The following is a 19,139-nucleotide window of genomic DNA, read 5'->3' as shown; positions in this document are numbered from 1 at the left end:
TGCAATAGACCACAGAAGATGACAACTATATTGTCGCGACAGGAAACGATAGGCAGAAACTCGAAGTGCAGGACTGTTTACTCAGCCACAGCTGCCATTCACTTCTTCGCTCTCGTCTTCTGCCACCAACACAGCGTTGCATTAGCCTCTCCCCCCCCCCCAAAAAAAAAAAAAGAAGAAGAAGCATCGCATGAATACCACGGCTCCGAAAAACAACGAAAGGTAGTCAGAAATGTCTGTGTCCTTAGAAAAGAAAAAGGACGAGATAAAAAATAAAGAAGCAAGAAAGTAATGCACAATTGTCTTGAAGGCTATTGCCACATCACAAAGTTCTTGACTTGCAGTCAACGCGAATAGTACGGCTTCATCCAACACAACCGAGGAGCGTGGTCTGCAAGAACGGTGTGACGTGTCTGCTGGGAAAACTTCGCAGTTCACTTCGCCGAAGCGATGAAGAACTCGGTAGGGTCCGAAGTACCAACATAATTTTTCTGAGCGTCCCCGTTGACGTATAGGAGTCCAAACCCAGACTAGGTCGCCGAGTTCGTATATTACTGCTCTGTGGTGGGTGTTGTATGGGCGAGCATCTTGATTTTGCCGTGATAAAATGCGAAAGTACACCAGATGCCGGGCGTCTTCGGCACGATGAACAAATACATCTGCATCCGGGGTACTCGTGTCCGGCAGAGTTGGTTGCAGGATGGTGTCAAGCATTGTGGTGACGTCGCGGCCGTAAACCAGATAAAAAGGAGCAAAGCCGGTGGTTTCCTGCAAAGACGTATTGTAGGCAAATGTTATATACGGGAGGATTTCATCCCAATTCTTCTGATCCTTGGCGGCATACATCGAAAGCATATCTGCAATCGTTTTGTTGAGGCGTTTGGTTAACCCGTTCGTCTGCGGGTAGTAGACAGCTGCTGTTCGGTGCGTCGTGCCGCTCAGCAACATGATCTGTCGGAGCAACTGTGCCGTAAAAGCAGTACCACGATCTGTGATGACGACAGCGGGAGCACCATGGCGGAGAACGATGTTCTTGATGAAAAAGTCAGCCAACTCGGAAGCAGTTGCTCGCTGGGCGGCTTGTGTTTCGCAGTATCTGGTAAAGTAGTCGGTGGCAACCACAATCCAGCGGTTACCAGCCGTAGACTTCGGAAATGGGCCAAGTAAATCCATCCCGACCTTTTCAAAAGGTGCGTGAGGGGGTCGCAAAGGCTGTTGCAGACGGGCTTGTTTTGTCGTTGGAGTTTTGCGGCGCTGACAGGCTATGCATGTCTTGACGTACTACCGGACGGTTTTCGTAATTTTCCGCCAGTAGTATTTGTCTTTGATCCGCGCCAAAGTACGCGTGGAGCCAAGATGCCCTGACGCTGGCTCGTCATGACAAGCACGCAAAATATCATCGCGGAGAGCAGCAGGAACGATGAGGAGGTAAACAGTTTTCGTTGAATGAAAGTTGCGCTTGTAGAGGATGCCTTGGCGTAGACAGAAAGATGACAAATCACGCACGAATTGACGTGGGGGTTGTGGGCGACGTCCCTCAAAGTATTCGATCAGTGGTTGTAATTCTAAGTCTTCGCGTTGCTGCTCAGCCACGTTTAATTATGCGTGAATAGCAAGGCAGCTGAAGTCTTCATCTTTGTCTTCTTCAGTGATCTCGACGGGTGCGCGGGAAAGACAGTCAGCGTCGGTGTGTTTCTGACCAGACTAGTAAACCATCGTTATATCGAATTCTTGTAACCGAAGGCTCCATCTTGCGAGACGGCCCAAAGGATCTTTCAGATTCGCTAGCCAGCAGAGAGAGTGGTGGTCACTGAGGATTCGGAAGGGGCGTCCGTACAAGTAGGGCCTGAATTTCGTTATGGCTCATACAACCACCAGACATTCTTTTTCAGTCGTCAAGTAGTTCTTCTCCGCAGATGACAACGTGCGGCTACCGTAGGAGATGATGCGTTCCACTCCATCTTGATATTGCACGAGAATAGCTCCGAGGCCAAGGTTGCTCGTGTCAGTGCGGACTTCTGTGTCTGCTTCGGTGTCGAAGTGACCTACGATCAGTGGCGTTTCTAGGCGTTGTTGAAGGTCGCGGAAAGCGCTAGATTGTTTGGGGCCCCAGACGAAGGCGACGTGATCCTTGAAGAGTTGTTGTAGAGGGTCGGCGATTTTCGAAAAGTCGGCACGAAGCGGCGGTAATAAGCACAAAGTCCCAGAGAGCGGCGTACATCATGCTTTGTTTTCGGTATCGGGAACAAAGCAACTGCCATAGCCTTGTCAGGATCGGGGCGAACGCCACTGCTGCTGACAATGTGGCCAAGGAATTTGAGTTCCTCATTTCCAACATAACACTTTTCCGGTTTCAGAGAGAGGCCGGCAGTGCGAATAGTCAGAAGTACTGCCCCAAGCCGCTCAATGTGCTGTCAAAAGTCGCAGAAAAAGTAACTACGTCGCCAGAGTACACTAAACAAGAGTGCCACTTCAGGTCACATGAAACTGTGCCCACAATTCATTAGAATCTGGCTTGAGTGGAGCACAGGCCAAAAGGGAGAACTTTGAATTCATGAAGACCGCCAGGTGTAATAAACGCTGTTTTTTCTCGGTCCCGTTCATCTACTTCAATCTGCCAATATCCGCTACGGAGATCCATGGAAGAGAAGTAACGGGCATGTCGCAGGCGATCCAAGAAGTCATCAATACGAGGAAGAGAATATACGTCTTTTTATCGTTATGCTGTTCAGTTTGCGGTAGTCGACGCAGAATTGTAATGAACCATCTTTCTTTTTAACCAGAACAACTGGTGACGCCCAAGGACTTGTCGATGGTTGAATTACGTCGTCGTCGAGCATTTGTTTCACTTGATGACGGATAGCATCTTGCTCCTTCTGCGACACGTGGTAAGCATGTTGGCGCACGGGTTGCACGTTGGGCTCAGTGATAATTCTATGCTTCATTAGAGGAGTCTGCCGGACTTTCGAAGTAGTGGCAAAACAGTCACTAAAGGATGAGAGGAGATGGAGGAGCCTTGCCTTCTTAGTGTCTTCCAACTAGCGATTGACGTTGAGGCGACTAGTCACGTCAGTATCGCAGCTGTTCTCAGTCGAGATTGTCGTAATCAAAAGGAAGGCGTCCAAATCATTCAATGCCTCCAAGTAAGCTATGGTTGTGCGTTTCACAAAATGCCTGTATTCGCCACCGAAGTTCGTAACTAAAACGGTAGTCGGGACATTTCGCTGTTGAACGAGACTTCGAGCAATGGCCACTTCCCGATAAAGCAATAACGTCAGGTTACTTTCGGCGATGCCCATAATAGACTGTTCCCGTGGACACTCAACAAGCACGAAGATACTACTGCGAGGAGCAACGTGACGCAATCATCGACTACGCGTAAGGCCATGCCACGATTTTCGTTCTCGATGACGGAATCTGGAGAAACAGGGTTAACAGAACTGACGAACAAATCACGCAGATTAATTATCGCTCCATACTCTTGCAGAAAATAAATGTCCAAAACGACCGGCCGAGAAAAATTGTGCAGTACAAGGAATGATGCTACAAAAGCCGACGCAAAAATCTCAAGCCTGGCGGTGCACCTTTATATAGGGGATACGAGGTGTCTTCCAGCGTTTATTAGTTGAGGGCCGTCCCACGTTGTCAGCACCTTGTGTAGATGGGTGGCCAATGACGAACTCATCACCGAGTAATCAGCTCCCGTGTTGACAAGCGCAGTCACCAGATAACATTCGACCGAAACGGTAGTGGCAGCGGGCGTTCTATTGGCGGTTTCACAAACAGGCTTTAACGGCACGTCGTAAGGCAGCGGCGGAGGGTATTTGTCGGTTCGCGTGACACCGGCCTCACCTCCGGAGGTCGCCGTTTTCAGTTTCCCCGGCGTGGGCTTGCGCCACTGACACCAGGGAACCCAAAGGCGGGTCGGGCGCGGTGCGTTGATGTGGATGGACGGGGTGATGGTGACCGTGACTGTCGTCGCGGCGGGACAGAAGCGTGATGACTACCTTCCAAGTCATCCGCAATTTCTTGTAAGCGCTCACCATAGCCTGGACAAAGTGCATCTTGGTGGAATCCGCGTAGGCCTATTCGTCGGTAGTAACAGTCGCGGTACATGTGTCCAACGTCGCCACAATGGTAGCACAAAGGACGATTGTCGGGTGCACGCCAGACGGTGGACTTCCGCGGGCCAGGACGAAAATCGGCCTGAGAAGGCAGGCGATGGGCTGGAGTTGGAAAGCGTCTGGGGATCCCAGTAGGTTGATGAGCAAAATGTCCCGTCGCCGGCGTAGAGGCGCGTAGGGCATCCGCGTAGTAAAGAGTGGGAGGTTCGACTTGCGATGGTGGTTAGGAGTGAACGAACTGCCTGATTTTGTTACGGACGACGTCCGTAAAAACAGCGCTACTGGGAGGGGACGCTGCATGAAATTTTCGAAGTTTTTCGCGTACAAGTTGCCGTATGAGTTCTGTGAGGACTTCCCTGTTATCACCTCCTGGTACAAGCGAGCATGCAGCGGACATGGCCGTCTGACTCTCATACTGCGACACCAGCTGCCGAAGCATGCGCTCCATAATTGTGGCCTCACGTATGAACTCGGACACAGTCGTAGGAGGGTTGCGCACAAGGCCCGCGAAAAATTGCTCCTTTACGCTTCGCATTAGAAGGCGCACTTTCTTGTCTTCTGTCATGTGGGGGTCATCCCGACAAAACAATCACGACATTTATTCGACAAGCATGGCGACGCTCTCGTTCAGTATTTGAAATCGCGAAAAAAGTGCCTGCTCCGCTCTCTCTTTGCGTTCGGGGTTACTGAACGCGTCGCGAAGCTGCCGATGGGATTCCTGCCAACTTGTGAATGAAGTTTCATGGTTCTCATACCACACTCTTGCCGCGTCTAAGGGGGAGATATACACGTTCTTCAACTAACGGCGATTGTCCCAATCGTTGATGGCAGCGACCCGGTCAAAATGGTCAAGCCAGTCTTCGACATCCTCACTGGCATCACCATGGAATAGGTTGGTTGTGCGAGGCGTGTTGATGAGACAGGGTACGCTAGCGAGTGGGTCATGCTCGGTTTGGGTTGAGGATGTGGCAAACATTGTCCTCACGGAACTTGCCAACGGGCCGTACTGTGGTGGTAGTCCTTGAAGGCGGCGTCTGCTTCAATAGATGTCAGCAGACCCTGGTGCACTGGCGGTGGTTGCTTCTGGTTCAGGACCAGCAGGCATAAGACGTTGCAGTACAGTACCCAGCACGTCCACCAGTCTGTCGCGAAAGGAAAAGATAGGCAGGAACTCGAAGTGAAGGACTGTTTACTCAGCCACAGCTGCCATTCACTTCTTCGCTCTCGTCTTCTGCCCCCAAGACAGCGTGGGAATATGTTGGCGAATTTAGAGAAATACACGAGAGTATGTCTATCAATGATAACCCACAGACACGATTCACCCCAAGAGACACTAATAACGTAGAAGGGAACTGTCTACATCCAAAAAGTAGAAAGTACTTGTCTTCGTTTAACAGAAGAGCCCCAGAGATGATACACCAACCAATCCCATGCATGGTAGGAGTCGATTTCACTCGATGGCGTTTCTAGCTTTCAGACATTGTTTACGACGTGGCAAATTCTTTTGTGTATTCTGACAAGTTTCGTACAGTCATTCGACACTCGTCAGAAAGAGTGAGGCTTATAGAGTAGCTTATAGTCCACGGATCACTTCACCCACGGCAGCAGCCAGGTTTCAGCACACTGTGATATTTATGCCAGATAAAATACTATACGAGTCAGCTTGTGGACCTAATTTCTAAAGTATAAAACTTTTCTGCTCTTGCATTTAGCGCCCAGCCCTATCACATGATTGTTTTAAGAGTGACGGCTAGGTAGGCCGACCAAAAGGCAGTTTTCATTTTTAGAGCAAAATAATATTACCAACTCTGAGGGGCAAAAGCATCCATGGGCCAGAGCGTTTGTGTGTTCCAAGTCTTTTAAAGATGCGGCCTGCTACCACAAATTCTGAAAAGTACGCTGCCTTTTTTCCGTCATCGTTTCAGTGCATATGCTCCTTTTCTACAATTATTCCCTTATCGGTTGAATATACGCAACTGTTATCATTTGCATTGTTTTTCATAAGAAAATTTATCACCAAAATTCCTTTTTGCAATTTCCAAGAAGTAAACTGGCGTTTTTTTTATCATAATTTCGGCACATATGCTCATTTTCAACAAATCTTTCCTGAGGGGTTTATTACACGCTTTTGTTATGATTTACACTCTCTTTCATAGAAAAATTTATCCCCAAAATTAATTTTGTGCAATTTTTAAACAGTACGCTGCCTTTTTCCATCATCGTTTTAGTGCACATGCTCCTTTTTAATAATTATTTCCTTATTGGTTGTTTACACTCACCTGTTCTTATTCCCATTCTTTTTCATAGGAAACTTTATGATCAAAATTCAATTTTGCAATTTCTAAAAAGTACGCTGGCATTTTTTTCACCATTGTTTTGGTGCATATGTTTATTTTACACAAATGTTTCCTGATTGGTTGAATATACGCAGTTTTTATCATTTTCATTTTTTTCATAGAAACCTTTATTACCAACAACTATTTTAGTGAAATTGTCGCTGTAGGTTGTGAGCAGATTGCACAAGTGTTTTTAACATTGAAGGCGTGGTTTCTTCAAGATCAGTTTTTTTTTAACTTTTGGCTACCTGATATACTTTTTTTTGAAAATTATCCGACCAATATGACTAAGACTTTTTCAAAATATACCTATAAACACCTTTCAAATAGCCTGAAGGAAATGAAGAGTACAAGTAGGGACTCACTTTTTTTTGTTGTACACAATGATAATAATCAGATTCATCAAACAATCATGCCAAGATTGTTCATGCCATATGACAATGTTATTAGAAAGAGCTGCATTGTAAGCGTGCCCCGCCGTGGTGGTCTAGTGACTAAGGTATTCGGCAACTTGCCTGCAGGTCACGGGATCGAATCCCGGCAGCGGCGGCTGCATTTCCGATGGAGGCGGAAATGTTATAGGCCCGTGTGCTCAGATTTAGGTGCACGTAATGAACCCCAGGTAGTCTAAACTTCCGGAGCCTTCTACTGCGGCGTGTCTCATAATCATATCGTGGTTTCGGTACGTTAAATCCCAGATATCAATCAATAAAGCGATGTAAGCGTAAAGAAGCAAAAGCGGAAGAAAAGGCACCGTGCGATTGGCGGGGACGGAAGCTATAACATTCCAATAGCGCGTACAACGCTTTACTAACGGAACTACCATGGTTACTAAACCGCCGTCCACTTTATCAAGTATATATGTGCATCAATTGTGGGAGCATCCGTGGGCTCCACCATGAGCCATGACAACGAGTGTAGACCACGTTTTCCGCCTGTTCGACGTCATGCAGCATGCGGGCTTTTTACGAGATGGCAGCTGAATAAGTTTTTCTCGCATACTACCCCAAGGCAGATAGTTTGCTAGGAGACCCTCGATTTGAAGGGAAAAGAAAGAAGAGTGCGGTTAAAAGTACATTTGCTTTGTTGGAATCACCATAATGAGATCTTGCATACAATCGTGCCAAGGAAAGTGTAAGCGATGTTGTTAGAAGTGATTACAACGCAAGTGTAAAGGAAAAAAAAGTCTCACAAACGGGAAATACAAACTTCAGCAATGAATATTGACACCTCAGCCAGGCCACGATGGCCGCTTACATTAAAGAAATCATGGTCATCCGCAATTCCTGTGGCGTGTAAAATTCTGACGAAGCCGCAACGATGACAAAATTACCTCAACCACCTAACTACGTCAAGTAGTCTTTCGGCTCACACGCTGCAGCAGCTCTGATGTCATTTTCAGCAAAAAAGGACTTTGTATTTGGGCGTTTTATAAACGCCACTTGCCATGCACCGGATCTTTACGGAAGCAAACGCTCGACCATTCCGTGAGAGTTTCTGCACGGTCGCGACGCGAGAACGGTGAACTTTAAGGTGTCAAGCCTGTTGACGGCGACCACATGATATATTACAAGCTTTATTAAGCCTGCGGTACCTCCAGCAGTCTTGCTGAAGGAAGAAGGATTTCCTGTTAACTACCATGGCCTGAACAAAACCACTCAGAAGGACGTATATGCATGCCTACTAAAAACAATGGTGTGGATAGACTTTGGAACCTGAAGGATATTTTTGATAAAAGTCTGCACTACTAGTGATTAGCTAAGAAGCTTCGTCATTGACGTGCTCTTGGCCGACATTCTTCTACATCTTGGCCACGTGCCAATATGTTCCAAAATTAGTAAGATGAAACATTTTTGCACGTGGTTGAGTGGCTGACATAAAAATAGTGACATGCATGGCATATACAGCATGACCTACAATCCCCACTTACAGCGCGCTTGCGATAATTTCGCTAATTTAACCTGGGGCAATTTAGATAGGTGGTTACACGAAAAGCATTAAAAGAGTATCGAAAGGTGGCCGAGTTGAAACTTATTTGTAGTGGGCAGCGCAAAAAATGACAACACACGAGGAGGTGTGAGGACAGCGACTGGTTCAGCGCTTGTACCGCTTCATTCTTTTGTATGGTTTCATTCAGTGTCTTGCTCAGTATACATGAAAATTATAACACACACATCATGTATGGCTTGAGTCGCATGCCCTGCTCATGGTAAAATGGCGGCCGTTTCACTAGTTTAATACCTTAACGCTATAATTACGCGACTTGACCGAATGACGAGTCTTAAAAACAAGCGGTGTTATGAAAATCATCATATGCATCGGATTTAGAGTGTGACTTACATGCATGGCTCGTGACGTGCTCCCGGCCGTTTTGCAATAGCTCAATATATACCGTAACAGGTTACGTACGACAGGAATTTAATGAACGACAGGTAGCACATAAAGATCAATGTATGCATGCAAAGTATGACATAATTTTTACGCCACGCTCACTATGTGCTATCAGCTGTTAAGATAGCCTGACATATTTTCCGAATGTTATATCACAGCGTGCTTCCAAACGATCATACATGAAACGTTGGAGCATTCAAATGGTATATGCATATTAAGCACAGCACAATTCACACGCTATGCTCCTGATCTGATCGTGGACATTATGGTAGCTTGACACATAGAAAACCTCGTCTGGCGTGATATAACAATGATGAACAAATGACAGGTGCCAACATGAATGTCACTATAAGTATTTAACGTGCGGCATCTTTTTCGTGTCCCGCTCATGATTTGCGGGTGACCGTTATGGGCCCTTGCCCAATATCAAAATTGCTATGTGACACGGTTATGACGAAGACAAATGAGAAATAGGAACACCAGAACTCAGAAATTCGTGTCATGCATGATGAACATAAAAAAGCATGTCGTTACGCCAAGAATCATGGCAGGCATGTCATGTGCAGAACGTGTCCCACGAATGTGCTATGAGCAGTTCCGCTTTCTTGACATGCAGCGAAAGGCGCATAGAACGACGTGAATCTAAGATGAAAATAAACGACAAGTATTAGCTTGAAAAACATAACACGCATTTCTTGCGTGGCATATTTCACACGCCACGTTGTTTATCTGTTAGTGGTAGTTTTATAGCCGATGCAATACGAAACTTCTACAATGTGCACAAACCCATTCACCTGATATGACATGCCGTAGCATATTAATTGAGAAATTGATGTCATGTACGAAATTACATACATTACAAGTCGTTTTGCTAGTGCGATATATAGCAAAATCGGTATGGCTTGGCACAGCTGCATGGTGAACATATGTGAAGTTCGCAGAACGAAAATAGTGGCATGCATGTCATGTTCGCAATAACTTACACACCACGTTCAATCATAGTACTTTCATGGTGATTTCATGCACTTGTTAAACATCAAACTGTGTATCGAGCGAAATAAGTCCAATACCGAACCTGTGCAAGTAGCAGCATAAAAATCATGACATCCGTGTCATGTGGAACACCATTTACATGCTGCGTTCACGGTGTGCTCGTGGTCATACTGTAAATGTGGTATCACAACATATCAATATTTTTTGTGTTATGTAAAATCTCTGCAAAACAGCAATTGGGGTGGATAATATTAAAATCCCGATATTAATGTCGCCTAGAGCATAAGTTCAGCGAGTAATTTTTTGTTCTCTTGGTTATATTGTTAGTTTTATACATACCCAAATGCATGGGGATTGTCAAAAGTGTTTCAATAATATGAGCGACAAGTAGTAGGATAATAACGACTACATTTATGGGATGTACGACTTTAGTTGCCGCGAAAATTCTAGGAGAATTTGCAGTCATTTCTTTACAGCAGATATCTAGAATTGAAATAGCGTGGAATAACAGTCTGATGAACACAAACTGAAGGTCTAGCATGACATCCGTAAAAAGCATGGGATGTACGCCATTTTTCACGTGTAATCTTAGTGACGTTCTCATAAGTAGGATGTCTTGCTTTGGTCAGAATAAGAACCCATGTGGTGTATGCAGTTCCTCCCTGACTGTTCTGCATTGCATTGGTTATCGAAATACGCAGGCTGCTCCGATCTTTTGAGGGCTTTATTGCAATATGAAAATTCACTTTGTTTCCAATTGCCTAGTGCACAAATAAAATATACTGCGAAAAAAAGTCACCTTTAGTACGTTGAAGACTTGATTCATCACGGCAACATCCGTGTACTCTCTGTAGATGTTCAGCAACCCAAAGTGGGTGATATTGTCATTCCAAAAGGTGACTATACGTCCGAAGAATGCAGGGTACTTGGACTCTCGCAGGAAGTTGGGCCTGTACAGAGGATGGTCACAACAAATTTGTTCGCAGAGACAGAAGGCACGTTTACACGTTGCAGTGTACAATACTAGCACAGGAAGTCGTCACCACTATTTCTTTTTCGCCAATGTGCGAGACTGCTCAGAAGGCGAAAATCTCGGATGCCTAATCTAACGAGAAAAGTAACCGCCAGCTTCAGTGCCGATACACGCAGTTCGAATGTTCATAACATAATGACGTAAATAACTTGACTGAACAGATCGCCCAAATTAGCGCCGTCCTGATGACATCGCCTACGCTGGCTTCACATCTTATTAGTCACGCATGAAACCGGCGGATGCTCAGTGGTTAGGTGGTCACGGATGCAGTGCCAAATCATGTGACGCATCGAAGGCTTGCTAATACATGTGCTCCCAGAGGTGGTAGGTAATCATATCATGTTTGAAAAGCTTTCACCGGTGCACTGAGTAAAGGGTGGGGGGCTGATGGCATCGAATGACGCGTTCACAGTAAAAAAAATCTCTTGATGGTCCAAAATTTAAATGCCAACTTGAACAATGCGCACACATTAGAACGCGAAACCAGAAATTAATGAAATGACTGTAGGGCTTGGGTTGATTATTGTCAGGTTGAGCGCACAGAGCAGTGCGCAGGGTTTGCTTCGCGTTATGATAGTGAAAGAACCCATCTCGCTATCGAACCGCTATGGTGATCTAGTGCTTATGCTACTCAACTGCTGGCCCGCAAGGTCTGGGCACTAATACCGGCGGTGGCGGCTGCAAGCTAGAGACCAGAGACAGCTGGATACCTGTGTACTTGTTAAAGCAATACTTCTTTGCATATTAGTTGGTTCATACTTGAAAAAAATTGCCCGCAGCTTCCCTCGGGGGAACACTGAGGAGGATGCGGAGCATATAATTGGTTAACGGGGTGTTAAAGTGCGACTTACTTGGGTCGATGGCTAAATTGGTTAACGTGGTTGTGAAATGGGGTGTTAAATTGCGACTTACTTGGGTCGATGGCTAAATTGGTTAACGTGGTTGTAGGAGGGGGTGTTAAATGAGTGAACACGTACACACGTATGCGAAAGGACGGCGCTGGTCGAAGGGACGTCGATCATTGTGTTTGTGGATTCGTTGAAATTCATTTCACCGCGACCTTGGACGTCGACGCGCCGTACAAACCAACCGACGAGCGGCAACTGAGCGAGCGAGCGCCGACCTTGAGTATATATACAGCGTGACGGCGCATGCACTGTCAGCTGTTGAATGTTCTCGAAGGAGAAGCGCGCGCGCGGCACAGATGGCGACGGCGCGACGGCGCATGCTCTGTCAGTTGTCGAATGTTCTCGAAGGAAAAGCGCGCGCGGCACAGATGGTGGGCGACGGCGCGACGGCGCATGCGCGCGCGTCAGCTGTCGAATGTTCGAGAAGCGGTGCGGATGGCGCGGACGGCGCACTACAAGGCGCGAGTATAAGAAGCTTCCGCATCTAAAAAGTATTTGCTGCACAAACTTGAAAGAAAGCGAGAAGGGAGACAGTTGGTAGCCCGCGCTCTTTCCTGTCTCCCTTCTTGTTTTCCTTTAGGCTGCGCAGCAAGTCGATTTTGCTGTATACATAGTTCACTTTCTTTTCTGCTTTCCCTTGAAACCTATTTTTGTCAGGGCCAAGTGTACCATGCACATGGCTTTACGCAGACGCTACATGGGCCTTGGGGATCATATTTTCTACACGCCTTCACTACTATGGCTCTCCTAATTGTATCGTGCTTTTCGGAACTGTTACAATGGTATCTGCTTCCTGCGTTTCATTGTCCGAAATGTGTAACATGTGCATTATATATTATAAGTCAATCGCAGAAGTGCTCTTTAGAGGGCTGTTAAGTTCCTTGAAATAATAAGACCTTACCCAAGAAGAACAGGAGAACTTGAAAATATTGGGATCTATATATATATATATATATATATATATATATATATATATATATATATATATATATATATATATATATATATATATATATATATATATATATATATATGCTCACGGCTGGTTATTTTTTCACCCACTTTTCTTTCTTTTTATTTACATTCTATTGCTTCTAATAACTTCCCCTATACATTCCTTGGCATTACTGTCTGTTAGATCTCATCATCGTTGTGTCAAAACACGGAAAAACGAGCCCTTAGGTATACTTCTTTCCCATATTGATTAATGAGGGTCTCGTACAAGCAGACTTGTTGTAATTAGGTTGTATACGAGGGACTATCGATCAGCTGCCCACTCGTAATAAGTTTACGTGCTACGTGACGCCAAACATGCGAATAAAAGAGTGTTTCACACCCGTCGCTTGGCTTATTGATGGCGCTGACTGGCACTTCTACTTCTAAATTCACATATAATCCCCCCAAAAAAGTGGATGGAGGGAAGGCCGCTGTGATAGCTCAGTGGTTAGAGCATCGAACGCGTTATTCGAAGGTCATAGGTTCGATTCCTGCTCACGGCTGCTTATATTTTCACCCGTTTTCTTTCTTCTTATTTACATTCTATTGGTTCAAATAAGTTCCCCTATACATTCCTTGGCATTACTGTCTGTTAGATCTCATTAATATTGTGTCAAAACACGAAAAAACAAGCCTTTAGGTATACTTCTTTCCCTTATATATATATATATATATATATATATATATATATATATATATATATATATATATATATTTATATTCACGCATTAAAAGCCGTAGAGACAAGACAGGGACAGTGGCGCAAAAAGACACGAGCGTGTATCTTCAAACGAAGCGCTAACACACACTTCTTCATTCTCTTTGCCCTTTTCGGCTGGCTAGTACTTGCCGGCTCAGAACTCTAGGTGACGTTATTACCCCTCCCATTAGATTATTGACTCTATGCTGATACACATTAGGACAGCAGGAGTCATAAGGAAAACAAATGGAAGAAACTATACTTATGGTGCAGAGGGCATATGGAGGGTCCAAAAAATTTCTGTGGTTGGTCATAAGAAAAAAAACATTAACACAGTTCACAGTTCCTTGAAGACCCAATGAACAACATAAAAAAAGAAAATGTTTGCTGCCAGGGCACAATCAGGCGATTTTCACCATGTAGAGTAAGGTTTTAGGCGGACGACATGCACAATCTCTGTTTGTGATGAGTGGCGCTGGGTAGTTGCCGAGACTCCGTCTGAAATAGCTTCACAGTTGGCCTCGTTCAACCACCGAAATACTTTGTAGGGTCCTAAGTACTTGCTCAGGTGTTTCTCGCTGAAACCTCGCCGTCTAACAGGAGGTAAACCCACACTTGGTCGCCAGGTGGATAGGTGACTCGTCGATGGTAAATATTGCACCTTCGGGCGCCTTCACATTGCTGCGATCTTATTGGCACATGAGCTAGATTACGTGCTTTTTCTGCACGATGAATGTAATCCATGACGTCAGTAGTTAGCAGCTCGTGTTGGTCGATGGCAGAAGGAATCATGGCAGCTAGCATGGTTTGCACGTCTCGAACGTAAACGAGGCGGAAGGGTGCGAAGCATGTTGTTTCCTGGGTTGCGGTGTTGTGCGCAAACGTTACGTACGGGAAGATCTCGTCACGCGTTTTATGCTGCACATCCACCTACATGGAAATCATGTCCACCAGCGTTTTGGTTAGCCTTTCTGTCAGACCGTTACTCTGGGGGTGGTATGCGGTTGTCTTACGGTGGTTCATGTAATTGAGCTTGAAAAAGTCGTCCAGCAGTTGGGCCGCAAACGCCGTCTCTCGGTCAATGATGATACATGATGGGGCGCTATGACGAAGCACAATGTGGTGCATGAAAACTGGGTGACTTCAGATGCTTTACCGCGTGGTAGTGGCTTTGTCTCAGCGTACTGCGTCAAGTAATCAGTTGCGATGATAATACACTTGTTTCCGGAGTGAGACAAAAGAAACGGTCCAAAAAAGTCTATCTCAACTTGGTTAAACGGCGTATACGGTGGGTCGATCGGTTGTAGGAGGCCTGCAGGCTTCAGAGGCGGTGACATGCAATGCTGACATTCGCGGCTTTCTTTCACGTAGCGTTTGACACAAGCTGCGAGTTTAGGACAGAAATATAGCTGTCGGACCCGGTCAAGCGTCTGTGAGTATCCCAGATGACCGGAGGTCGGCTTATTGTGGCAGGCTAATATGATGTTATCACGAAGGTCTTGAGGAACGACTAGAAGATAGGATCTGCTGCCGACACCAGCATTTCTCTTGTATAATATGCCGTGTCACAGGTGAAATGACGGCAACGTACGGGGAAGTGCAAGATACATGTGGTGCTGCCTTCTAAACGAACGATGATGGGTCTTAACTTGGGGTCCGCTCGTTGCTTACTGAGTAGGTAGGCGCGCATAGAGATAAAGCCTGAACTTTGTAATCGCGATATTACCGTGAGACATTCCTTCTTTGACGTTGAATAGCTGGTCTCGGCACGTGATAAGGTGCGGCTCGCGTAGGTAATCACACGTTTGGTCCCATCTTGTGTTTGCACCAAGATAGCTTCGAAAACAATGTTGCTTGCATCAGTGCGCACCTCTGAGTCGGCGTCTTAACCAAAATGGCCAAGTACAGGGGGGAAGACGATCGATGCTGCAGTTCTACAAAGGGAGTCGCTTGTTTCTCAGTCCAAAGGAACAGGGTGTCGACACGCGTAAGCCTGATGAGCGACTCCACAATGTTCAGAAATTTTCAATAAAGCGGCGATAGTATGCGCAGAGCCCCAGAAATTGTCGAAGACTTTTCTTTTCTGTCGGAGCCTTAAAGTGGCCACAGCGGCAGTCTTCTCGAAAACGGACGGAATACCTGAAGCGCTATCAACGTGACCCAGAAACGTCAGTTCTTTGTAGCCCAAATGACACTTCTCACGTTCGAGCGCAAGGTCAGCGGATCGTATAGTTTCAGGAACACTCAGAAGGCGACCAAGGTGCTCGTCAAACGTTTTTGAAAACGCAACGACATCAGCTAGATAGATGACGCAACTTTTTCACTTGAGGTCAGCGAGAACGGTATCCATCATTCGTTGGAATGTGGCCGGATTGGAACAGAGGCCGAATGGGAGCACACTGAATTCATGCAGACCGGGAGGAGTCACAAAAGCCGTGTTCTCGCAGTCACGTTCATCGACTTCCATTTGTCAATAACCTCTGTTGAAGTCGATTGAGGAAAAGTACTTTGCTTGGCTCAGCTCGTCAACAGAATTGTCCACTCGAGGCAACGGGTACACGTCTTTTTTGAGACGTTATTCAGTTTCCTATAATCGACACAAAAAGCGAAGTGAGTGTACTATCCTGCTTCTTTAAAAGGATCACTGGCGATGACCCTGGGCTGCTTGATGGCTGTATTACACCGTCTTGAAGCATTTCCTTCACTTCCTTTGAATCGCGCGTCGTTCGGTTGATAAAACGGGGTAAGGCTGTTCCGTATACGACGCGCGTCGATGTAGGTGATATTACGGTGTTTGGTAATCGATGACTGACAGATTCTCGATAAACGAGCAAAACAAGCGTGGAATTATATATCAGCCTTCGTTCGCTTTCGCCAGAAAGCGTTGGATTTATGTCGACGTCCTGGAGAGGTGCTTTGGCAATATCGGTTGCCTTGGAAGCAAAACACTCAGTCACATTGGTTACTCGGTAGGCATAGACAATGACAGTACCAGGAAAAAAGTGTAAGCGCTCAAAGCTGAAGTTTGTAACAAGAACCTCGCAGTGGCCAGCCTGGAGGTGTAATAGGCTTCGTGCTACACAGACACCTTGGAAAAAACAGTAGGGATTGATTGGTCTCCGCCACCATTTCACCATGTGATGATTTGTTACAGGCCACTTGAAACATAACACTTGAGCGCGGTGGTCTCGTCGCAGCATCGTCAACTGCACACAGACAGACTCGGTTGTGTCTGGGATCATGCTCTGGTGTGGCGCTTTTTGTCAAAAACGTGACAAGCCGTTGTCAAATGTCGATGATAGCGCCGTGCTCCCTCAGGAAGTCCATGCCAATGATCAGGTCAAGAGAACACCGACGAAGAACGCTCAAGCTGACAACAAAGGTAGAACCGCGATGCTGCACTCGTGCCGTGCAAACGCCGAATGGCATGACGATGCGCCCGCCATCAGTACGAATTGGCCTGAGGTTCCAAGGCGTCATCACTTTCTTCAGAAAAGCAGCCTGTTTTCAGTTATTATAGAAAAATTCGCACCAGCGTCAACTAAAGCACTGGCTTTGCGACCGTCGAGCAGCAGTGACATGTCTAATGAAATCTTAGCGAAACCAGCTGGTGTCGTCGTCGTCGGGGAATCGTCAATTTGCGGAAGCATCGGTAGGAGGCCTTGAGTTTGTCTAGTATAAGCGGCCACGCCCTCGAAGGTTGCTGTGGTTAGTTTTCTCGGCATGGTCTGAGTGACCGACTCTGCGCCGCACTCGAATAGGTACGGGGACCAGGAGAAAATCAGCGATGTGACGGAGAGCGTGACTTTGCAATGATGAAGTTCCGCACTGCTGAGCCACATACTCTTCACTTTCAGGGGGCAGCTGACCGAACCTGGGTGGTGGTGAGTTCGTAAAAAATCTGCGTTGTCAAAGTTGTCAATAAGAACACTGTCGGTACAGATGCCCAGCTTCGCCACAATGGAAGCAGATATGACGTCGATACGGCTGCCACAAAACATAGGCTCAAAAAAAAGGCGCGCCGCCAAATTCTCGCGACGAAGCACCGAGAGGTCAACGATAAAAAAAAGAAAACAAGCATCCAAAGACTCTACTGGCACGCGTCCCTCTCCCCTCGGAAGCGTAGGTTCGCCGACGAACCTCCTCGCATCGGCGGCCGAGCAAGCCCTAGAACGTTCTCGATGGAAAGGGGCGTGGCGATGCAGGGTTGCGTCATCCGTCGCGGACGAAACTCGTACCGTCTCGCCCTTTCTCCCAGCCTTCGCAGCGCATCGCGCCGACGAAATGATGAGAATTTCCTGGAATCTCGCGCGGAAGGTATTTAACTGAGCAGCAGAGATGGGAGATCAGGAGAAGAAGGAAGTTAGCGCCAGTGTGCGTAGGGTATTCCGCAGCGTCTTTCGGCGAAGGTTTTGTCCTTAGTGACAAAGCAGGAGAAGAAGGAAGTTAGCGCCAGTGTGCGTGGGGTATTCCGCCACGTCTCTCGGTGAAGGTTTTGTCCTTAGTGACAAAGCAGGAGACGAAGAAAGTATGCGCCAGAGTGCGTAGGGTGTTCCGCCTTGTGGGAGAAGCCTTTTGTCTTTCGTGACAAAGGAGGACAAGAAGAGGATTTCCACCTGATGGGTGAAGACTGGAGCTACAGGCAAGAGTGTGTGTCTACTGCTATCGAGCGAAGACGCGTGGCAATAGCTGCGTGTGTGAAGCCGACGTGTTTCCGGCGAAGAAGTTTGGAGCCTGGAGAGCGGCCAAGTGAAGACGCGAGGTTTCCTGGAAGAGAAACTTCGGGGGAAGCGGAACGATAACAACGCTGGACTTTGAGTGAGTTATTCTCGGAAAAGTATCATCCAGACTTTTGTTCCAAGAACTTTGGACTGAATAAGTTTTCTAACTCCTTAGTCTTTAAGTGTCTTGGTTGTTCGATATATGCGTCTGCATTGTAGTACGTATTGTTGTCTGTGTCCGTTGTTTCGAGTGCGGCTGATTGTACTGTGTAGTACATTGTTTGATTGGTGACCCATTGTATTCAACTATTGTCGAGTGTGCATACTTGTGTATCTGCCATAACTGAGAATATAATTTTGTTTTGTTTATCAACTCTTGGCTCTGACTTGTTCTTTGGGCCACAGCCGGCGTCCGCTGGCGCGCCAAATAGGACCACTTCTAAATTGTCCACACTTTCGTGGTGCAGTTCGGGGGGCCGATACTTCGGCCCTCGGAATTAGCCCGGCGATCGCCTCCCAAATTAACGGGACCTGTGACAACGGCGCACGCTAGATGTCCGATTCCCGGGAGATCAGGCGAGGTGCGCTCTAATATGGCACCGCTTGGACCGTCTGCAGCATGGCTGGGGCCACGGTGGGATGCGGAATTGCCGGTGTAAAAGGTTGCCGCAAAGCTTGAACATTGGACATTAGGGGTAAGTCACTGGGTGGTTGATAATTCCGCATGAAAGACGGTTCTCCTAAGGCAGGCTGAGCTTCATCTCGAACAACACTGGAGAACAAGGAGATAGGGGGCTGTGAGGGCATTGACAGCTTTTGGAGTTCTTCACGGATGACTGAACGTAAGAGCTCTCGGAAGAAATTCATTTGGCCACTGAGACCTTCCAAGTAGTCCATAGTTGAAGCGTTGACGTGCCGTTCGTATGACGGGGCCTGG

The sequence above is a fragment of the Rhipicephalus microplus genome, chromosome 8 (genome assembly GCF_043290135.1).
Source record: "Rhipicephalus microplus isolate Deutch F79 chromosome 8, USDA_Rmic, whole genome shotgun sequence".
In the NCBI taxonomy this organism is placed as follows: Eukaryota; Metazoa; Arthropoda; class Arachnida; order Ixodida; family Ixodidae; genus Rhipicephalus; species Rhipicephalus microplus.
This window is presented reverse-complemented; position numbering follows the sequence as displayed.